The 22009-nt window shown below is 41.0% G+C and overlaps 1 protein-coding gene across 5 annotated transcripts in view; it reads right to left on the reverse strand.

Moving 5' to 3' along the window:
* Window positions 1-22009, reverse strand: part of FNDC3A (fibronectin type III domain containing 3A) — a 1489010-nt gene that overhangs the window by 1406142 nt on the left and 60859 nt on the right. For 2 of the 5 annotated variants that reach the window (XM_086934981.1, XM_086934983.1), the window contains exon 2: window positions 5673-5778. The exons of 2 other annotated variants lie outside the window; for them this stretch is intronic. The gene's annotated coding sequence lies outside the window, so the exon portion shown is untranslated. Of the gene's footprint in view, window positions 1-5672; window positions 5779-12563; window positions 12681-22009 lie in introns of all 5 variants that reach the window. One more of the 5 variants, XM_086934979.1, reaches the window with a different exon arrangement.

Consider the following 22009-nt stretch of genomic DNA (forward strand, 5'->3'; position numbering starts at 1 on the left):
TAGGCAGGAAAGGCACAAATTTTACACTGATCAACGTCTACATACATCCAAAAAGGAAAGGAAAGGTTGTAAAAGAACTATGCAAAGGCATGGAGGAAATTATAAACGCTACTCCGAATATGGACGTTATGATCACTGGGGACTTCAATCTTAATCTGATGGGAACCTCAACAAATGACGAGAATCACTATCAAAACATAGCCTGGAACATACCAAATCAAAAGCCTCCCCCAACATCCAAATATTCAAAGTTGGAGAGGAGGTGTTAGAGAATCTTGAGTGCTATAACCTCAGAGCATTAAATGGGAGATTCATCGGAGACACTCCACCAGCGTGTACATTTCATACAACAAGATACAGTAAAATATTGAATTACACTCTAATGTCACTATCCTTATTTCGTCACATTGCCTCATTCCAATTAGGGGAAAAAGTTGACAGTGATCACTGTCCCCAGGAAATCACACTTAACATCAGCAAACCTAAATTTGAGCAATCGCTGGTACCGAATGATCTAATTCATACCATCAACTACAAAAGGATCAAGTAATCGGTCGCCAAAGATGAAGACCTACAAGAAATGGCAAAGCTACAATTTGATGGCAGAATAGGAGCGAGCGAGGTTGAGAAATGGGAGAATTTTACAACCATTCAGTTCAAGAAAAGAGATGCACTCCTAGTCGTCTGAGTTTCATCCATCTTTTTATCTGTGTTGTATTTTCGCAGCGTGCATTCACCTGCTATGCGCTTCGTCTCGGTGCGCTGTGTAGAAATGTCATTTACAAAGAATCTCCTGTTCCGATTCTGTCAGGTTGCACAGCTCGTCTTTTTAATTGAATCAATTGAATCAATATTTTCTCCGCTTTTCTCTTACTCATTCTTCGTTATTTTAACTATTTTAATTTGTTTCTTCACTTGTGTTATCAATTAATTTTACTCAATAGTTCGGTGAACGAAATTATTTCACAAAAGCTCAGGAGTCCAATGTGGGTTCCACATCCCATAGTGTTTATTAAAACGGCCCAATGCATTTCGGAAAATACTTTTCCTTCTTCAGGGGGCATCTACAAATATAAAAACCAATTTTAACTGACCGGTTCAATTTTGTTAAATGCTTCATTACAAACATCAGTCACGAGAACAACTAATGTCATAATTTGTTATGGTTTTAAAATGAATGATGTTTGTAATGAAGCATTTAACAAAATTGAACCGGTCAGTTAAAATTGGTTTTTATATTTGTAGATGCCCCTGAAGAAGGAAAAGTATTTTCCGAAAATTGTTAAAATAACGAAGAATGAGTAAGAGAAAAGCGGAGAAAATATTGATTCAATTGATTCAATTAAAAAGACGAGCTGTGCAACCTGACAGAATCACAGAATTTTACAACCACTATGGCAGGTTACACTACAACTCCAAAACTCCAATACGTACAGAAGGACAGCAATAAGATTTCTTTCACAAAAGACCACAAAATAAAGATAAAACGTATAAAAAAAGGTATCTTTCAAACAATGCACCAACTTAGGCATCTCCCAAGAGATACGGTGAGACACATCCATCTGCGAGAATTAAAGGCATCCTTGAAAAAAACAAAATGGGAAGCAAATAGAGCAATGGAGGACAATTTGTGGGCAAAATTATATGCAGACACCAAGCAGAATGACGGGGCAAAATTTTGGAAAACGATCAATTCCTTTATAAACCCTAGGCATGATGGAGTCTCCTCAAATAAACAAACATGGGTAAACCATCTTAAAGATCATTTCATACAACACACAACCTACGACTTGGCGACAGAAAATGAGGACAACGAATCAACATCACTGTGTGACACTCAACACCAACAAACAGGCCGAATTATGTGCACAAGTGTGACAAAACTACAAAAGACAATCGGGCGCCAAATCAAAAAAGGTAGGAGAGAGGGGGCGCCAGGCCCGAATGGAATCCTTCCCATTCTCTACAAACTGAACGAAAAGGAATGGGCTGAAGCCCTCGAGCCACTGTTTTGGGAAATTAAACATCTTAATGTACTACCTGTCTCCTGGAAGAGCTCTATTATTTACCCACTTTTCAAGACAGGGGACAAATCTCTACCATGTAACTACAGATTGGTTGCCTTATGGATAACGAGGCAAAGTATTTTGCTGGGATCCATTTGGAGGAAATGCAGGCCTGGGCCATAGAAAACTCTCTAATTCCTGTAAACCAAACTGGGTTTGCTAAATCTGTAGGGACAACAACAAATATTTTGGCTATGGGGCTACTAATTGACAAAGCAACAATAACTAAAATGCCAATCCACTTGTGCTTCATAGACTACAAGGCGGCTTTCGACCATATCAATCGGAACCTTCTATGGTTAAAATTGAAGAGATGGGGAATACCAAAGCCTTTGTTAGACCTGCTAATTAACTTGCACAGTGAAACATGGGTACAGGTGAGGCCGGGTGACGGCTCCCATTTGTCAAGACGCATCCCAACAAATAAGGGTCTTAAACAAGGATGTGTCTTGGCCCCAACGCTCTTTAACCGGTTCTTAGGAGATCTCATTCCGGTGCTCAATAATTGCAACTCTCATGCACCAAAATTAGGAGGTCAAATACTGCCAACGTTGTTATACGCAGATGACTTGGTTTTACCCTTTTTGAAAAGTTTTAGCTAGATATTTCAGTGATATTACGTTTGGGATTAAAATATCTGTACAACTCTGAATTAACCATGTAAAAATTTGATGTGAAAATCTATTGTCATATGAAGTACATGTCACTGCTAATATGTATGTTAATATGGACATCTAGTATGTTTTTTAATACTGTATATAGAGATAATTTGTTGTATGTTGTAGTTATAATCACTGATGTATGTATATATATATATTTTTTTTAATATACACATAGTGCATGTTGATAGGTGACAGCCTCTTGTTTAAGTCTGAAATGATATACATTAATAAGGTTCATATATTCTTTGTAAATATATGTTATAATTCAAACATGAAATACTAATGGAATTCACTTGCCTCTAGATTAGGTTGCCATATATATATATATATATATCAATAATCAAAATCGCTCCAATTTAACAAATATTATTTGCATGGAGCAATAATGTGGACTTCTGTGCCACAAAATAACACATATTCGTTCTCACGCCTTATGCGGGTATTTAGGATGGGACACATAGACCTCTTGTTAAAACTATAACCAGCATAATCCTATCACCGTGCACATTAGATCCGCAAATTAAATATGAAGATGCTCTTAGGTATCAACATCTGTTACCACAAGATCGTCGCTAACCAATTGGAAATCAGTTTAAGTGTTCGCGAAACATCCAATCAAATAGGCGAATCCAATAGTTTGAATTTTCCCGCAATTCGTCTGAACTACAACCAGCGTAATCCTATCATCGTCAACTTCAGATCCGCGAATCAAATGTGAGGACGTTCTTAGGCATCAACACATGACACCCAAAGATCGTCGCTAACCAATTGGAAATCATGTTAAGTTATCGCGCTATATATCTAATCGAATAGCCTACTCCAATAGTTTGAATTTTCCCGCGAATTAAAATATCTTAAATATGCCGATAACTTTAAATGTAGCCTTTCGCGTGTATACCGGAGGCTGCTGCACGACAAGGAGAGAGGTGAGAGAGGCACCATCTGCTCAACTTAGAAGTACGGTGGCAGAGTGACCCAATCTAATTTAAAAGAGTGAGCACTCAATAGGCCACCCTTTGGGAATGTCTAAACTGCTCATGCTCGAATATTATTAACTACACAGACATATAGTGAGGATAATATATTACCAAAATATGCCTTTCTATCTGGTATTTTTTCACAGATTATTATCCTCCCTGGTATGACGGCTGATTATATTCTCGCTGTACTACTTTTTATCGCGTGGCCCTAGCAAAATTATCGACTCTTTCTAAGTAAGTGCATTTTGTAGTTACTCACGTCTGGCAAACATGTAAGAATATGTGAACTTGTGCCTTTATGTATGTGTCTTTTTTTATATAATGCGTAAAAACGCTAACGACTATGCTTCCTTTGTTCTGGTCACGGCATTTAGGAATATACCTATGAGCCAAATTACTGGATGAAAATCCATTGGAAGTGCCACTTTTTGCAGCCTCAATACATAAATCATGGATAATATACAGAATATCAAGTGGTACGTTGTTTACTATATATTAACATCGTTATATCTAGTCTATCATCAAATGCGAATTCCATAGAAGCAGGTGAGCCTTTCCTGGTATAAGCCCACCAGGTCCCTGCGCTCCTCTAACCTGGGTTTGGCAGCAACTACCAGGATCAGGAGATCGAGGATGGGAGCAGAACCTTCTGTACTTCTGCATCTAGGCTGTGGAACGAGCTTCCCCAGAATATCAGGCAAACTGACACCCTACTGAGATTCAGAAAGAGCCTGAAAACATGGCTGTTCGCCGAAGTCTTATCCACGTGATTCTATCTAATAGTTCCGGCGGCTGTTCTATAGTTCATGACAGCTAGTGTATTGTTGTACCATCTGACTACTTCCTGTTTGGGCGCCAGGATACCTGTAGGGTGACAGTTGCGCGTTACAAATAATAAATACAATACAATACAATTGCCATTCTTAAGAGGCATTTGCCATTCGTCTTTAAGCTTCAAGTGGCTTATACACTCAAAACTATACTGGAAAGTTTCTGACGTTATAGACTATGTATCAATCTAATATTACCCTAGTATAATCCATCAAATATTTTGTTGTGCAATACATGCTCAATATTAGGAAATTGCACACATATATAATATGAAGCAAATAGGCATTAATTTGTCAATATTTTGCATGTATAAGTCGAACTAGATAAATGTATTATTCATTTTATAGGCTGTAATACAATTATGTAATTTATAAATATATTCCCCACAGCATAGTCCGGTATCCATGTGCATAATACACTGCACTGCGCCAATCGAGTGTAATATAAGAAAATTAAGGAATCCTTTGGACCCATGCTGTATGCAAGCGTGTAATCACATATGGTAAGAGTAGATCACATGCTACAAACGGCATCTATGTTTATTCTGACATATATTGCATCCTTTTGTGTAGAGAGTTTCAGTCTCCTATATATGACAAATGCCATATACATATATATTGAATTAATGGCATAAGCTAAAAAACCAGTACACAAGTTAAAATCAACCGCCTAGGTACAAACATACTCCAGAGGTATCATGGCGATATTTAGACACTTAATGCTACATAAATCCTTGAATGTAAATGATTTCAGTCAACAATGAGTCCCCCACAGCACTAGTGATTTTGTGGTGTTTAGTGTCCTTTTATATATGCATCATGTGCTCTACTCGGTACATCCGAGCATAATATATGATGTATTATAAAAGATAGTGTGTAGTATTTATGTATAGATAGAAATTTAGAATCTGTTCGTAGTAAAACATGTAACGTGGTAATAATAAGATATATAAAAAATGTGGCGATTTGAAAATTGTAAATATGATTTATCAATTTATACATAATGATATAGTGTTACAGTATAAAGACTTTCAAAGTATATATAATTTAAGATACGACCATTGAACAGTTAATCAAATATCAATCTATTGTATGTGTTCTTTGATTATATGTTTTAGTGCAATAGACGGCTACCTGATGAAGGCACGTATGCCGAAACGCGCGTAGTTTGACACCTGCCGCACTGCCTCCATCATCTTCACGTCTGTTATGTATATTGGATATACAATTATAAATGTTTCTATGTGATGAATATACAATATGAAAAACAAATAATTTATATATGAAAAAGGAAAAAAAATATATATGTTTTGATACTTACATTTGTGCATACCCATTTTTAGGGGTGATACTTTCATGGTCTTTGTCTTTTTCACTGTAACGTGATACAACATAAAATAGACAGAACTTCTGAATGAAATATCTAGCTAAAGCTTTTCAAAATGGTCTATTTTTCCCTATTTTGAGCTAGGTGTTAGATAGGGGTCCCTTGCTTCCTAAACAAGATGACTTGGTTTTAACAAGTCATACAAAAATAGGGATGCAAAATCTTGTGGATGCAACACAAAGATACTCTGACGAGAATCATCTGACAATAAACTTGGAGAAGACCAAAACAATGTCAATCAACAAGAAAGGAAAAACACCACACAGATGGTTTTGGAACACGACCCGTATAGAAGATACACCAGTATACAAGTACTTAGGGGTCAAAATTGATAGCAGTGGCCAGTTTATCATCCAAAAAGGAAGCATCAGAGGAAAAGGCATTGCTATAGCAATCTCGCTAAAAAAGCTAAATGGCAGGCTCACCAGCCCATCTTTTCTGCCCCTGGCACAAGTTATACGAGCCAAACTCTTGCCTACACTTACCTACGGTAGCGAAGTACAAAGAGGAAGAGAGGCAGCAATTCTGGATAAAACTGTAACAGCAGCGTACAGGATCATCTTCGGCCTGCCAAAATGTATCTCCCTGGCACAACTTAGCCTAGAGTTTGGTGGCCAGAAGCAGTCCCTTGCAAGACAGGGGGCGTACATAACCACGTGGGTCAAAGTCAGGAAGGCCAAAAAAGGAACCTTAAATAGCTTTTTATGGTCGGAACTACAGCGAAACCTGGCCTCGCCAGCTGCCAAGTACTTGGAAAAAAGCCTGGCGAACCTAGGCATACAGGAGCTGTGGAACACCTCCACTAATCATACCACGGTCAAAAGACTGGTAAAGAAAACAACAAAATGCCTCTCATGGATTGAAGATAAGGCAACTGTTGCCAAGAGGTCACATGGATGGTTTATTTTAAACTCCTACTCTAAACAAGGTCAACAGAGTTACCTTGACCTGGGATATACAAGAACTACAAAATTGAAGTTTTTAAAATTCAGACTGGGCCTCTTACCTTGCATTACCCACCTCCCACACTGGCTGAGGGATAAAGGGGGCATCCGCTGTCGTCTATGTGGCAAGGCAATCAAGGATATGCCACATTTGTTGTGTTCCTGCGACAAACTGCTAGAGGAAAGGAAACGCATGTTGAAACTCCAGTTCAACCAACGAGGAATATGCACTAGAAGGCATGCAGTTCTTGCTTGCTTCGCTCCCGACGACCCGCAGTTGAACTGCAGCTTGGTGAAGTTTATGAAGGAGGTGGAGAAAAAGATGCAGTGACTTGATACTTAACTTAGTTTGTAGTTACTTGAACAAGCTGACCTATACTTAAAATGATGGTTAATATTACTAAATCTACGATGGTGGCGGAAAGAGGCTGCTGGAACTCGACCTTCTCTTTTAAAGCTTACAAAGAAGTCAATCTGTATTTTCATGATTTAAAAAAAAAAAGGAATTATACAATTTTATATGTAATATTAGGACTACAGTGATAATGTACAGTATGTATATGTTTTTTTAAATGGAGAAATTGCAATGGTTTTTATTAACTATAAAAATAAAATGTACCTACTTAAAAAAATTAAGAAATTATGCAGTCTGCACTAGGAAAGGCTGTGACCCTGATGCCCCAACTGGGATTGCTCAACATATGGGAGGGCACAGACCTGTGTGAGATCGAACAACAAGGCGAGGAAGAATCTCCACTGGCTCCCTATTCCCTCAAGGATCACGTTCAAACTTCTCTGTCTAACATATAAGGCTTTAATTGCAGGTCCGGCTGATGCCCTTGGATCCCTACTTACTAGGTATGTCCCGAACAGATGCCTACGCTCCAGTGAGCTTAACCAACTGGTAATCCCTCGAGCCAAGAAGGCTAGTTGGGGGAGCAAAGCTTTTTCCATTCTGGCACCCCAGATGTGGAATACACTCCCCCTCGAGATCAAGTCACTGCCTTCTTTTGACCTTTTCAGGAAGTCATTGAAAACTTGGCTTTTCATTAAAGCATACCAGTAAGCTCTGATTCTGACTGCTGACAGCTAGTTATTTGATTTAGGCGCCTTGACGCCCATTGGGCATAGCTGCGCATTACAAATGCCATTTCATTTCATTTCATTTCAATTGGTGATACTGGGGTACACATTAGTAAAAAGGGAACTGGCAAGGGGGTGGGGGGGAGTGGCTCCGCCTACTGTGTCAATGTGGCTGAAAGAGTTCGACAGGTGCATGATAGCAGAGAAAGAAGTCTTTACATCCAGAGGATGCCCGAAGAAATGGGATAAAAAATGTCTGAAGTGGAACAATGAAAAACCAAAGGGGATGATGGACGGAGCGTTGACAATACAAACACTCACCCCCAGTCAACTGATCTGGGTTTAATCCATCACCGTTCTTTAGCTCACTCCGCCAAACCAGTTCAGACATGTCCATATGCAAATCAGTCTGACCCTATGCCTCATGGGAACAGTCCAGCCCGAACTGCCAAGCCATGTCTTCCCTGGACCGGAATCAAGCTTCCCAGGACCGGTTTCTGGCATTAGAGCCGTCTTCAGCCGGGCTTGCTTGAATCCAGTGGCAAAGTGAGCAAGGGACTCACGTCTGAGCATACCCTGCAAACTTAGGGCGAACAAAGAAAAACCAAAGGGGAGGATGGACGGAGCGTTGAAAATACAAACACTCACCCCCAGTTAAGAATGGTGATGGATTAAACTCAGATCAGTTGACTGGGGGTGAGTGTTTGATTTGCTCAAACGCTCCGTCCATCATCCCCTTTTGTTTCGCTTTGTTCGCCCTAAGTTGGCAGGGTATGCTCAGACGTGAGTCCCTTGCTCACTTGGCCACTGGATTCAAGATAGCCTGGCTGATGAGGATTATGAATCGGAAACCGGTCCCAGGATGCTTGTTTCCGGTCCAGGGAAGACATGGCTTGGCAGTTCGAGCTGGACTGTTCCCATGAGGCACAGGGTCAGACTGATTTGCATATGGCCATGTCTGAACTGGGGTGGCTGAGTGAGCTAAAGAATGGTGATGGATTAAACCAAGATCAGTTGACTGGGGGTGAGTGTTTGATTTGCTCAAACGCTCCGTCCATCATCCCCTTTTGTTTCGCTTTGTTCGCCCTAAGTTGGCAGGGTATGCTCAGACGTGAGTCCCTTGCTCACTTGGCCACTGGATTCAAGATAGCCTGGCTGATGAGGATTATGAATCGGAAACCGGTCCCAGGATGCTGGTTTCCGGTCCAGGGAAGACATGGCTTGGCAGTTCGAGCTGGACTGTTCCCATGAGGCACAGGGTCAGACTGATTTGCATATGGCCATGTCTGAACTGGGGTGGCTGAGTGAGCTAAAGAATGGTGATGGATTAAACCAAGATCAGTTGACTGGGGGTGAGTGTTTGATTTGTTCAAAAGCTCCGTCCCTCATCCCCTTTTGTTTCGCTGAAGTGGAACAATCACAGGGGGGAGATTTGTGAATCACCTATGGTGGAACTGGACATGCGAATAAATATGGACAGAGATATAACTGTTTAACATAATATTTTCCTAGCTTCTGCAACATGTTTAGTGAAGAATGTAACCTGCAGTTATTATGTGTAAGAGCTGTATACTAGTCTGACACGTCTCACTATCAATAAAAACAAATTTACAAAATATATATATTATGCAGTAGCAAGGAAATCCATGTCACCAAAGGTAGTCACCAAAGGTCTCTACCACACCAAAGCATGTGATGTAATAACAGCAAATGGCTTCATGCATCTTTGTCTTTGGCTGAAGGACAATTGAATGACTTTATAAATAAACAAGAAAAGGAAAATGAAGACTGATGGATGTCAAAGAATGTACCTCTCTCCTCCCGAAATGGACAGATTTATTAATGGGGCATCATATTTTACTCTGAGATAACATATTTGATTGACTGTTCAAGACATTAATATACACTACAATAATACCATCTTAATGATGAAGTGATAAAGCTTTATGAGAACAAGTACATTTTAAAAGCACTATTCAATGGTGATTTGAGGTGGGAAGCCTCATTTCTGTTTGAAGATTGTTTCACAGATTAGATCTGAGTTAGGGAAAGCCTTTCCTTCTTGACCTTGATCAAGATATACTCAGGAGGACAAGATGGCACTGAGATGTTTGCAAAGGAATCGATGGGTTTGGCACACATAGGGAACCATCCTTATTATAGCAATTGTACATCAGGCATAAATAAACAAGGCATGATCTATTACAACAAACCAATGCACGATTTTCTGTTCCTGAAAGACTAAATCAGTCCATTAAAAGAATTCCAGGAAGACACGACTGGTACATATGAGTCAGCAAATCAGATTGGCATATCTATTCCGAGCTACAGGACTTTCTTGTGCCTTTTTTTTAGAACTCTTTATATATGGCCAATACAATACTCAATTGATGAACTGATTAGTGATCTCAACCAAAATGAGTCCAAAAATAACAGGGATAACATGAATAATTGATAGTAAATATGTTTAATGGAATAGTTTACTTGATCTGTAAAGGTTAATCTAATAGAACTCCTAGTTTTTTTTCACTTTCACAATTTGAATATGTAGCTATTCATAAAAACTGGAAAATGAAATTAGTTCGAAACATAAAAATTACCAACAATGGAAACTGAGCCTTGGTTAACTAGGAAGGAAAGGGAGTGAAAAAATATTTGTATCATGTTTTATTTGTTTACGCTTATTGTGAAACTTAAATTTCAGAATTTCCTTTGATCTATCTTAATCATGATCTGAACATAAGACTGATGTCTCAACCGTTATCCTACAGTCAATGTGAGAGGTTAGCTTGTGTACATGTTAAAACACATTTCACAGTGAGGAACACTCAGGGACCAGGCAATGGGCCTCAATAGAGGGGAAGAGGTTGAAAGTTGGTATTGAAGTAAATACAATACATACACAGACTCTGGAAAGAGACCACAATTAAGTTCCGTTTATGGGACCACTCCCCCACTCCGTGGCATACTGGAGGCAATGCCCAAAACTGAATGGCCCACTGTGTTGAATGTTGCAGGGAGGTCAAAGAGGACAAAGGAGGCCCAGCTTTCCTGATCCGTAGCACTACAAATGATACCCAGAATGTAAGGAAAGACCATTTCTATTGGTTTTCAGGACTTCTATTCCATTTCTGAAGTAGAAACTGGATTGGAAAAAGCCAAGAAATATGGTGTGGCTACAGAAGCTTTTGCAGGTCATTAAGCACTGATTTCTGAAAACTTTTATTACTGTCCAGAAGTCAAGCTGAAGTGCAGTAGCTACAGTGCTAAAAGTATTTACACTGCATTTTATAAGTAACTTAATAGTAACAACGTTTTTGGAAATTTTAAGCACTGCCTTCAGTTAAGGAATAAGCTACCCTAGGCGTAAACGTCTACGGAAAAATAGAAAGTATGAACTGGGTATCATTGTAAGAGCTCATTTTGGCTTTAACTTTGTTCGACGTCAGTGTAAAAAAAATGTTTAACTCTTTTTATTGATGACATCACAAGGAATATTACAGTACATGTAACCTCATTGAGCACTGTCTCACTGCCATTAGGAAAATGAATAAACACCAAATTTACATCAGTTACTATTGTTATTTCGCTTCTTGGCACTTCACAGTTTATCTATCTGTTACTGACTCGTAGGATTACGGGCTCCCATCAAGGGGGTCATACATCCTCCCTTATGCAAGTTCCTCTTGCCCCATATCTGCTCCCATTTTCCAGGACAGCCCCTACTTTCATATACCACCTGCTACGCTATCATGCACCAATCCAGGTCTTCCATCCAGGCTTGTTATTTTGGTGCGTCAGGAGCTGTCCACGGTCTTGCAATACTGCGCTTACCAAGTACCATTCCCAGTGTTACCCAGGTTTTTTCTTTGCTGTTTAAGTTGGTTGCGTCCCACACATTTAGTGGGAACCATTTAGGCAAAGGTTCCAATTCTACCCCCAATATTTCACTCGAACAGAGCATAATTGAAATGTACAAATTTTTACGGCAACCTGGGCGAAATTTACACTAGGGTGTTTAAGGCACCATTTCCTCATGGACGAAAGAGAATTCTATGCATCTTTACTCCATAGGGATAGTGGATGAAAAGGACTGAACTGTGTCAACATCAGTTTTACCAGCTGCCTAAATATTCCCCAATATTATACTGACTTAAGCATGGAAGAACTCAGAAATCACGTTACAGATTCACCGAGAAGGAAGCTAATTAGATACGGTGTGATTTGATGGAAATAATTGGTTTACTCTAACACTGTTCTCTTAATAATTATTAGCAGAATCAATGTTGTTCAACCAATCATAAATCATACACAGGATAAGAGTGTGGTAGAGGAAGTCAACGTTGAGCGAGAGCAGAAAAAATGGAATGTTACAGCTGCAGAAACAAGAGTGGGTAGAAATATTTGGAAATTCATTACGAGGACATGTTTTAAAAAGTGACAAAAGGCAGTATTACGCTCCTTAAAAACCTCATGTCACTTTCAACTTATTATGTACGACAAGTGATGGAGTACAAAAATATTAATTGTAAAGCGGAAAAATAAAATCAAGCAGTGATGATAAGCAGTTAAAAGAAAGAACTATTTAAAAGAGAAATAACAATTACTCACATTCAAAAGGCACTCAGTTTCTGCCACACATGAAAGCATTCCATCGTACACACAGTTAAATGATCCACGTGGCACTGTGGTCTCTCTCCAAGTACTGCTGGTGTAAGCTGTGCCAATCTAGTTAAACAAACAAGATCTGATTACTATAGAGTGTTTTGCTATCTGTAGGCCAACTCTTACCTCTAACTATTAAACCAGCTTAATCTTCAGAAACAGACAAAAACGAAATCTGATTAACTCAACTATATAAAGCAACAATGCCACTCACACGCGTAAGTGGAAAATTAATCTCATATGAGATTTAATGCACCAATTACCCCAAAACTTTAAGTTTGTAGAGGTGTTCTCAGTACAAGAACGTCTAACTTCTAGGATGTCCTTTACACAGTTCTGTACTAAAACAGTTACTGGAAGTGTAATCTCTTCGGAGTCACACCTACCGGCAGAGTGAGCAATGTTGTGTAACAAATTATTGTGGTCTGAAGATTTGAAATGAAAAAAAATCAATTGCAATTACATGGAAATAACAATGAAGGGGAAGAAAATAAGTTACTTACCTGTAACTAAAGTTCTCCAGTATTTTAATCTTTCATAGATTCACATGCTTGAATCATTCCCCATCATCTAGATGGAAGTCCCCAGTATATCAAAATAGCAATGCACAGTTAACAAACTAGAAGATAGATATGTCTAGGCTAATTTCAGTTTTGTAACATATCCCTATTTTTTTTTAAAAAGAGGCCACACATAGGTTTCAGCCAATCAGAACACTTCTGAGAGATCCTCAAACCTTCAGATTTTCATAGCACTAGTGGAATATTTAACCTGCAAAAGGTTCTAAAGGTGAGCTTCTCAGGGGAGATGGGGGGGGTTGCATGTGAATCTATGAAAGATTCCAATATTGGAGAACTATACTTACAGGTAAGTTACTTATTTACTTACTCCAGTACTGGAACTTTCATTAATTTACATGCTTGAAACAGAGTAGCTAGCAGTTAGTAGCACATTTATTGGTCCTTAGATTATATGATAGCCTTTCCATGCTCAAGCATGCTTTTAATCCTGATCTTCTCAATTTGAAAACAATGAAAAATATATAAATCATAGCACTAATCAGAAATAATAGGGTTAGGAGGAAAAGGAGTAAATTATTGAAGCAAAAATATGCGCAGTCTCAGGAAAGAAAGGAAGGAGGGGTGAGGGAGAACGCTCACTATCATTTAAACAGGTTTCTCAGTGTCGCCTGGCCCACTACCGTGTCAGTGTGAACTGTGGAGTCCAGGCAGTAGTGTTTGGTAAAGGTGTGGGTACTCTTCCAGGTAGCAGCTCTGCAGATGTCCTGGATGGGTACTCCGGCAAATAAGGCGGTTGAGGCAGAGACTGCTTTAGTAGAATGAGCACAAACTAGTGCCCGGAGGGGTTTTCCTGCAGATTGATGGAAATACTGAATAGCGCTTGAAATCCAGTGTGTAAAACTCTGCATGGAGAGAGGATAGCCTTGCAAGGGGCACTACAGGCAACAAAGAGCAGAGGTGATTTTCTGAAGGCTTTAGTCCTTTGAAGATGGAATTTAGGACACCGCTGCACATCCAGTGAATGGAGACCTCTCCCTGCTGGTGTTGCAGGTTGCGAAAATGTTTCAAGGACAAGAGGCTCATTCAAGTAAAAGCCCATAGGAACTTTAGGGATGAACTTGGGGTTGGTACGCAAAACCACTCTGTCATCCCTGAATTGAAGAAATGGTTCCTGGATAGTAAGAGCCTGCATTTCACAGACTCGTCTAGCCATAACTTTCTATGACAGGTACTTGAGATCCACTTTATGGATAGGCTCGATAGGGTGCCTCATGAGGTCCGATAGGACCACGTTAAGACGCTAGAGCAAAGGAGAAGTCTGACAGGTGTAAACATCCTAAATAGCCCTTTCATGAATTGTTTGATGATTCTCGCTGACCATAAAGAGGGTCCTGAAGAGGTCCTCTTAAAACAACATATAGCAGCAAGATGGATTTAACGGATGCGTGAGCCAGCCCAGATTTTGCCAAAAGAACGATGTAAGGGTGGATCTCACGTGGTGAGGAAATGGTTGGCTGTACGTCCGATTTCCTGGCACCACAGGCACAATTGCTTCCATTTCATCCTATAGGTTTTGTTAGTGCTCTGAGCTCGGGCAATAGAAAGTATCTCCTTGCATTCAAAAGGGAGGTAACTCCCTGTGTTCTGGTGCTATGCTTCTGATCGAAGCGATTTGGGATCCGAATGTAACACTTATCCCTGCGACATCTTTAGAAGCGATGGAATAGGATCCAAGAGAATAGGTTGTGCCTCAGAGAGCAGTGGAGTTCTGTGTACCAATACTTGCGTGGCCAAGATCGGGCTATGAGGATAATCCTGCAGCATTCTGCTTTCATCTTCATCAGTGACCTTGACAGGAGGGGAATGGGTGGAAAGCGTAGGCAAAGGTGCCTGATCATGCCATCAAAAATGCATTCCCCCAAGATCCCGGATGGTGATGAAAACCTGTGAAGTACCGGCATTTCTTGTTCTCCAGAGTCGCAAACAGGTCTATGGTTGGCTTGCCCCACTGGAGAGAGATGTTATCGACTGTCCCTTGCTGCAATTCCCATTCGTGGCATGAGGACTTGAGCCTTCTTAGTGTCCATTGTTGTGTTCTGCTCTCCCGGAAGGTGTTCCGCTCTTAATGATACTCTGTTTAGGATAGCCCATTCCCAGATGCACTGTGCTTCCTGAAATAGGGAATGAGATCTGGTGCCCACTGTTTGTTGACATAATGCATTGCAATTGTGTTGTCCGTTCTGATTAGAACCAACAAATTCTTTATCTTTGGCAGGATTGCTTGTAGTGCTAAACGTACTGCTCTGAGCTCCAGTAGGATGATGTGGAGAAGGCGATGTTGCTGTTGCCAACGGCCACTGAGAAGCATTGGTGGGGATTATGAGAAGAGCAGGGGTGGCGAGAAAAGAGAGACCTATCCAGAGATTTATCCGCTGGGTCCACCAAGAGATGGCCTGGACCATTGCAGGAGTTATTGTAATCACATCCTCGAAAGACCCTTCCACTTGATGCCATTGCAAGTCTATCTGTTCCTGAAGGGGATGCATCCTCAGACCACAGAAGGGAATAAGAAGGATGCAAGATGACATTGTTCCCAGGAGAGACTTGTAACGGCGAACTGAAAGTTACTTTTTCCTTAGGATAAGCCGAGTCATGGATATTAATTTAGTCTGCCTTTTGAGAGATGGAAAGGTTTTATTTGAGAGTTCTGTCCCGGATCACCCCAAAAAGGTGATGTTTGTGAAGGATGTAAAATTGATTTCTCTTTGTTCAAGGTATGGTCTAGACTGGGGAACAGCCTGTGCCAGCTGCCCTGGATGACTGGGCTGCTGATATTGATGGTGTTTTGATCAGCCAGTTGTCCAAGTAGGGAAACACCTGATGTTGGTGTAGTCCTCTCAGAAAGGCTGCCATCAGAGCCAAACACTAGGTAAGTATTCTTGCCACTGACCTTTAGGCCAACTAGCAGTACTTTCAACTTGTAGTGGCTCCTGGCTATAGCAAATTGGAGAAACTTCCTGTGTGATGGGTGGATGGGGATGTGGAAGTATATGTCGTGTAGGTCGAAAGTGGACATGCAATCTCCTGGGTTTAGAAGCAATACGATGTCTTGCAACATGACCATGCAGAAGGACTGTTTCTTGAAATAGGTGTTAAGAGACCTTATATCCAGGATAGGCTGCCATTTTTTGAAACTCTTCTGTACCAAAAAGAAATGGGAGTAGAACCCGTTCCCTCTCTGGGATGTAGGAACTGGTTCTTTTGCTTCCTTTTGGAGCATCAAAAGAGCCTCCAAACACAGGGGATGTAGATGTTTCACCGCTTGTAAGCGCAGCAGAGTGCATGGTGGACTGTGAAGAAACTCCAGAGTATGGCCAAACTGAATAAGGTTGAGAACCCACTGGTCCGTAGTTATGCTTTGCCAATGTTGGAATTGTGTAGAGATCTTTCCCCCAAGGTGGAAGGGCTAGCCGGAGCCTCAAAGTCGTCATTGGTAACGCAAGGAATTCTTCCCCTGTTGAATTCACTCTTCCTCTAGGTGCAGATCTGGAATATGCTGCAGATTTGGACTGATGCTGGGTGTATTGAGGTCGATATCACTGAGAAGAGGAGGTGTAAGAGGTATATCTCTATTGTTGGTATCCACCTCTATACGATGGAAGACCTCTTCCTGGCACTCTTCGAAAGGGTACCTTTATGGTTCTGAAGCGTCCCTAACGCCTTGGGCGGGCCAGTGTCTTTCTTTATATCTTGGAGAGCCTCATCAATAGGTTTCCCGAAAACGGCCTCTCCATCAAAGGAAAGATCAAGTAATTTGTTCTGCACTTCCGGACAGAAAGAAGCAGCCCTGAGCCAACCTTGGCGTCAGAAGACTGCAGCTCCTCCCAGTGATCTAAAGGTTGTTGTAGCAATGTCCATAGCACAGTCTATTAACCTCAGAGAATGCCCACTCACCTTCCTGGAGGATCTCTTTGGCTTCTGTCTTACTGTCATCTGGAAGCTGATCAATGTATAGAGCTAGATCACACAGCATCTGACGATCATAGCGCCCCAAGATCGCAAGAGCATTAGCTCACCTGACATTGAGGAGAAACATTTGTCTGCATAATTAAAGTGTCTGCCATCTTTATCCTGAGGTGTTGTAATTACCACCTGATTCGTCTGTCCCAGCAGGTACTCGAATGTTACTGAGACCTGATGTTCCAGGCAATATTGCCAAAAATAGTTTGCCATGTCGGAGAGGACCTTGGAACACGTGCCCCCTACCCTCCAGATGATGGATGTGTCAGACTGCTGAGACATTGTCCATCTTGAGCTGAACACATGGTTGAATCCTGTCATCGGGCCACGATTGAGCCGTCGAGGAGTTCCGGGCAATTTATATGCAAGGTCTTCTCCTGAGGGGCCCAAGAGCCTCTGGTGGATACATCTCCAGATTGATCTGATCTGCTAGCGTCAAACCAGATGAAGAAATCTAGGCAGGCACAAAAAAAATCTCTCTCCCATTCCATGCTTCCATGTCAGAAAGCCACCAGGAGTTTTCCTCCTTTGCTTCAACCGAGAGGGATACCGTTTGAGAGTGCCCGAGTCCTTTGCTTTGGTTGTGTAGGGGTCCCAGGAAGATGGCGTTGATGGAAGAGGATAGTAACCCGACAAAACGTTTGGTAACTTTTTTCTTGAGCACGCCTGGAGGACATCATAAATGCAGCAGATTAGTCATTGGAATCTACCTTCAAGAGTTTCTACTTTATGACAGTTCTGGATATGGCTCATTTGGCGGTAAGCAAGGTTTGAACAAGCATAATCCTCGCCTCTGGTCCTGAAATAGAATGAAATTGTTCCCAACTAATGTGTAGGGAAGTTTCAATTCGATTAAGGACACGGAGGTGAGGACCCATCTCATCTCTGGTTGTTATTTATCATTTTAGATATAGTGTGAAGTAATGTCTTGAGTTTCTCAGATACACTGTTAATGGTATTTGTATTTTTCAGTTGAAGTTGTTCTGGCGCAACTGGTTTGCTTTAGCTGCGATCCACTCTGATGACTCTCTTTGTTCATAGGATCAGAGAGCAGAAACAGGGCCAGTAGGTACAGATCTTCCATAAAGCAGTTTTGCCATTGGTAAGTAGTGAAAATAACCACTGTAATTATTTCCAATTTAATGGCAGTCAATTTAACGCAGGGATGTAAGATTGAGTTTGCATTATCAGAATTCAGATGTGTGTAGTTGATACTGCACCAGTAAAGTCACTGGAAGCTGTAATTAACCGGTCACTAGAGCGATGTGAACTAGGGACAGAATAATCATAACAGCTACGACCAGTGATCCTGGTGAGGGAGGAAAGGGTCCTGGGAACAACCACAATAAAAAAACTGGATTGATAGAAATAAGCACACATAATAGAAAAGCATGCTATGTTGGAGAAGGTCCATGCTGTCAGTGGTTTAGGTTCATCATTGGAATATTGTCAAATAATTCTTCATGAAGGCTGGCGCCCTTTAACATTTCTATTGCTCTTGTAGTGTCATGAAAATTCTCAGCAATTTGAGTGTTTGTAGACATAGTTGAGAACTGTCTTTCTGTTAAGTTACTAAATTTAATTGAGAAACGTTTGCTGCACAGTAATAAGAGTGAAACAACAGTTTTTTCAGCTATTACTGAAGACTGTACTAATTATTCTTTGGAAACTTTCAAGAATGGATTTGCAAAATCTGAATTAATTGGCAAACAATATTTTAACATTTGATTGACGGTGATACTGGTTTGCAAAAAAGCACTAAATATTAGTATTTGCAGTTACCAACTGAGTCAAGTACATTAATTAGTTTTGCTTGTTTAATTTATAGGATTTCGAATTATGATACAAGGCACTTCACAGATTAGTCATCCTAGTAACAGAATTATCTAGAGATTTAAAACTAACTTTATTATTATTTTTTCGTGCAACGGAGGGGTCTTATTCCAATTGGAAAAGGAAAGTCAGAGTTTAGGAGTTCCCCATGCCAAACCAATACCGAAATGATTAATCTCACTATTTTTCTTCTCTCCAAACCAATACTGCTTTCGGCATGCTAGAAGACATAATGTACATACAGAATTGCATGAATTGGCTAGTCTAAGGGACATTGGGAGTGCTCATTGTGAGCTAATTTCATCTCTTCAAGATCAAAGCACTCAATTATTTGATGGGTGCTTATCATTAATGACAGGTATGGCTTTCAAGTTTTGACAAATTCCCTTTGTATTGGCTTCAGCAGCTAGTCTTTTGAAGAGTTATGCAGAAATGAGAGAGTTAAGTTATGTATGTTGCCTTCAAGAGGACACATTTACACAGGAGGAATGTCTGAGCTGAGCAGGTAAAGTTACGAGGGTACTGGAAGCCTAAGAACCATAAAGAAATGGAAGCTTCAGTTAAGGGAAGCGGAAGTAACACACTTGGCCATGTTAACTCAGTAAAAAGCGGATGCTTGTGGGAAGTGTCCCAAAATGCTTTAAATAACAAAATTAGGATAAATTGAAGATTTTTCTTGGATTGGTGAAATACTGCTCCACGGAGGAATTACATTTCCAATAAAAGGAATCATGAATTACTTAGTAAACAAAAAGTGTCAACACTAATAGGGCTGGTTTCAATAAGCTAACACACACAGCACTTGTAAACTCATGTTTTCATGTTTTAGCAAGCCGATATTTGTTTTTGAAATACATTGGACAAACATACTTTAAGAAGGGTCACAGCAGTTTCCTTCCATGATCCCCCTGAAACCAAAGGTTTAAAGGGGATAACATGAAGCCACTTCCTTCATGTTCAAAGGTGCTAGTTATCCCACATCAATCCCCAAACAAATGCACATCAAACACGTCTATCATATCACAAAATACAAAATTTAACTAGACACAAACTCGTTAAGGTCTACAATAGTCACTAGAAGCCAATGATTTGAAAAGAATACCCGATCTAAAGGACAAGTTAACTGCAAGTGCTTTCAATAATCCTTAAACTGAGAATACAGGGATACCAGTTAAACCAAAGGATTTCATTCATATGAAACATTAATTGAGCATAATAAGACTGAAGGTTGAATTTGAAATATGCAAAAACTGCCAACACCACATTTGTGGTGTTTGTTCTTATCTGTTCTGGTAAGCTGAATTACAAATGTTCTATACAATCACATGCCTAAAGTCAGAGGTGATAAACATGTGGGCCCAATAAACAGAATGATGTAACATAACCTGTAGTGAGGCACCTAGGGGAGATACATATCTTTATTTTATATGCAGTGTGCTGGGAATTAAAACTGAAATACATTTATGATACTCTTCATTTGTGCCACCTCTGAAATCATTCAATTCAACACCCTTTCACTTTTCATGATCTCTTTACCAACATCGCAACTCCAATCCCACTTAGAAGGAAGAGGTCGATGGGAAGCAGGAGACAGAACATAGATAACAAAACCCATATCATTTTTTACGTTTGACTCATTCCCCATTTTTTCAAGTTCCCAAATAAGTGCCAAAACACCACCTTGGGAGAGCAAATTCAAAGTTTCGAAGATTTCTGCCCCATTTCTCTATAAGTTAACCAAAGAAACAGCATTCATTCCAGGTAGAGAGCAGTTTACCTCAGTCTCAAACTCTCCTTCTTGTTTTCAAAACACTTCAAACGGGGTTGTTTTACAACACAGAGTTTTATGTAACATAAGACAGCCAACAAGATCAAATGTCAAGTGGTCTGTGATGTCCCTTGGCGTCCCGAAGTGAAAAAAATCACGGTAATTAACAACAAAGCATCTATAATTTGATACTGTGTATAGCCCACCTCCCCCCGCATTCCAAGTAGTCATAGGGGAACCAGCAAAACATAATTTTAGCTTCTGACGCAGTACACCCTTGTTGTACTTTTTAAGTTAAAAATATAGGCGTCCTGCAACAAATCTCCTACCAGTCACTGGTAATCACAGCCTGCACAAACATTAAGAATACATTTCTGGGAGGAGGAGCTACGACACCAACTAAGATGGCCGCTTAGTCTCCCGGCTCCGCGGACCTCCGCCCTACGCTTCATTATCCTGTCGACAATCCTGCTTTCCTGAACCGGATTCGTGTGGGTGATCAGTCCCACACTCCAGTGGTGCAGTCCCGGAGCTTTTCCGCCGTCGGGGAGCGGAGATACGTTGAAGTACGTACTGAGGCCTAAACTGCCGGGGAAGCCGGGATCTCAAGTGCTGGCCCTGCCGGGTCCGAGCTGAACAACAACGGGCTGCTGCATCCGGTTGGGCCGGTCTCCGGTCCAATCGCAATTTTTCCCGATTGTTTTGTTACCATCGGCTGCCTGGTGCCCTGTCGCGTGTGCGGCGACGAGAGACGCAAGGTACTGTTTTTGTGGGGGTCCCCGACCGGGGTTCCGGCACCCATAACGCCGAGCCCCCCGGTTCGGCGCCTCGCCACGTACCACTGTTGGCCGACCGCTGCTCCCTCCTGGTGCACTCCTGCTCCGTTTCACTTTTCCCCGGAGAAGGTGCCTCTCCGGTGGGATCACCATGCCTGCGGACAGAATGTGTTTAAAGGAGCGGGTTCGATCTGGCCCGTCTTTGTTGACCGTGATGGAGGCACTTATGGCGCTTCAGGGCACTATTAAAGATCAGACTCATGCCTTGTTGTCTGCGATGGATGTAGTCTCAGGCTCGAGACCGGACCCTGACCCGGCGCTTGCGACCCGGCAGCCAGCCCACCTTGTAATGGAAGCCCCAGAGGTGTACGTAGACCCGGCGGTGGAAACAGTGTTTGCCCCTACTATGTCGGATTTGCCGGATTGGAGTGTGCCTGGACACCTGATTGAACTTTTGGAACTTTCGATCCTGCA

The sequence above is a fragment of the Lissotriton vulgaris genome, chromosome 8 (genome assembly GCF_964263255.1).
Source record: "Lissotriton vulgaris chromosome 8, aLisVul1.2, whole genome shotgun sequence".
Classification (NCBI taxonomy): Eukaryota; Metazoa; Chordata; class Amphibia; order Caudata; family Salamandridae; genus Lissotriton; species Lissotriton vulgaris.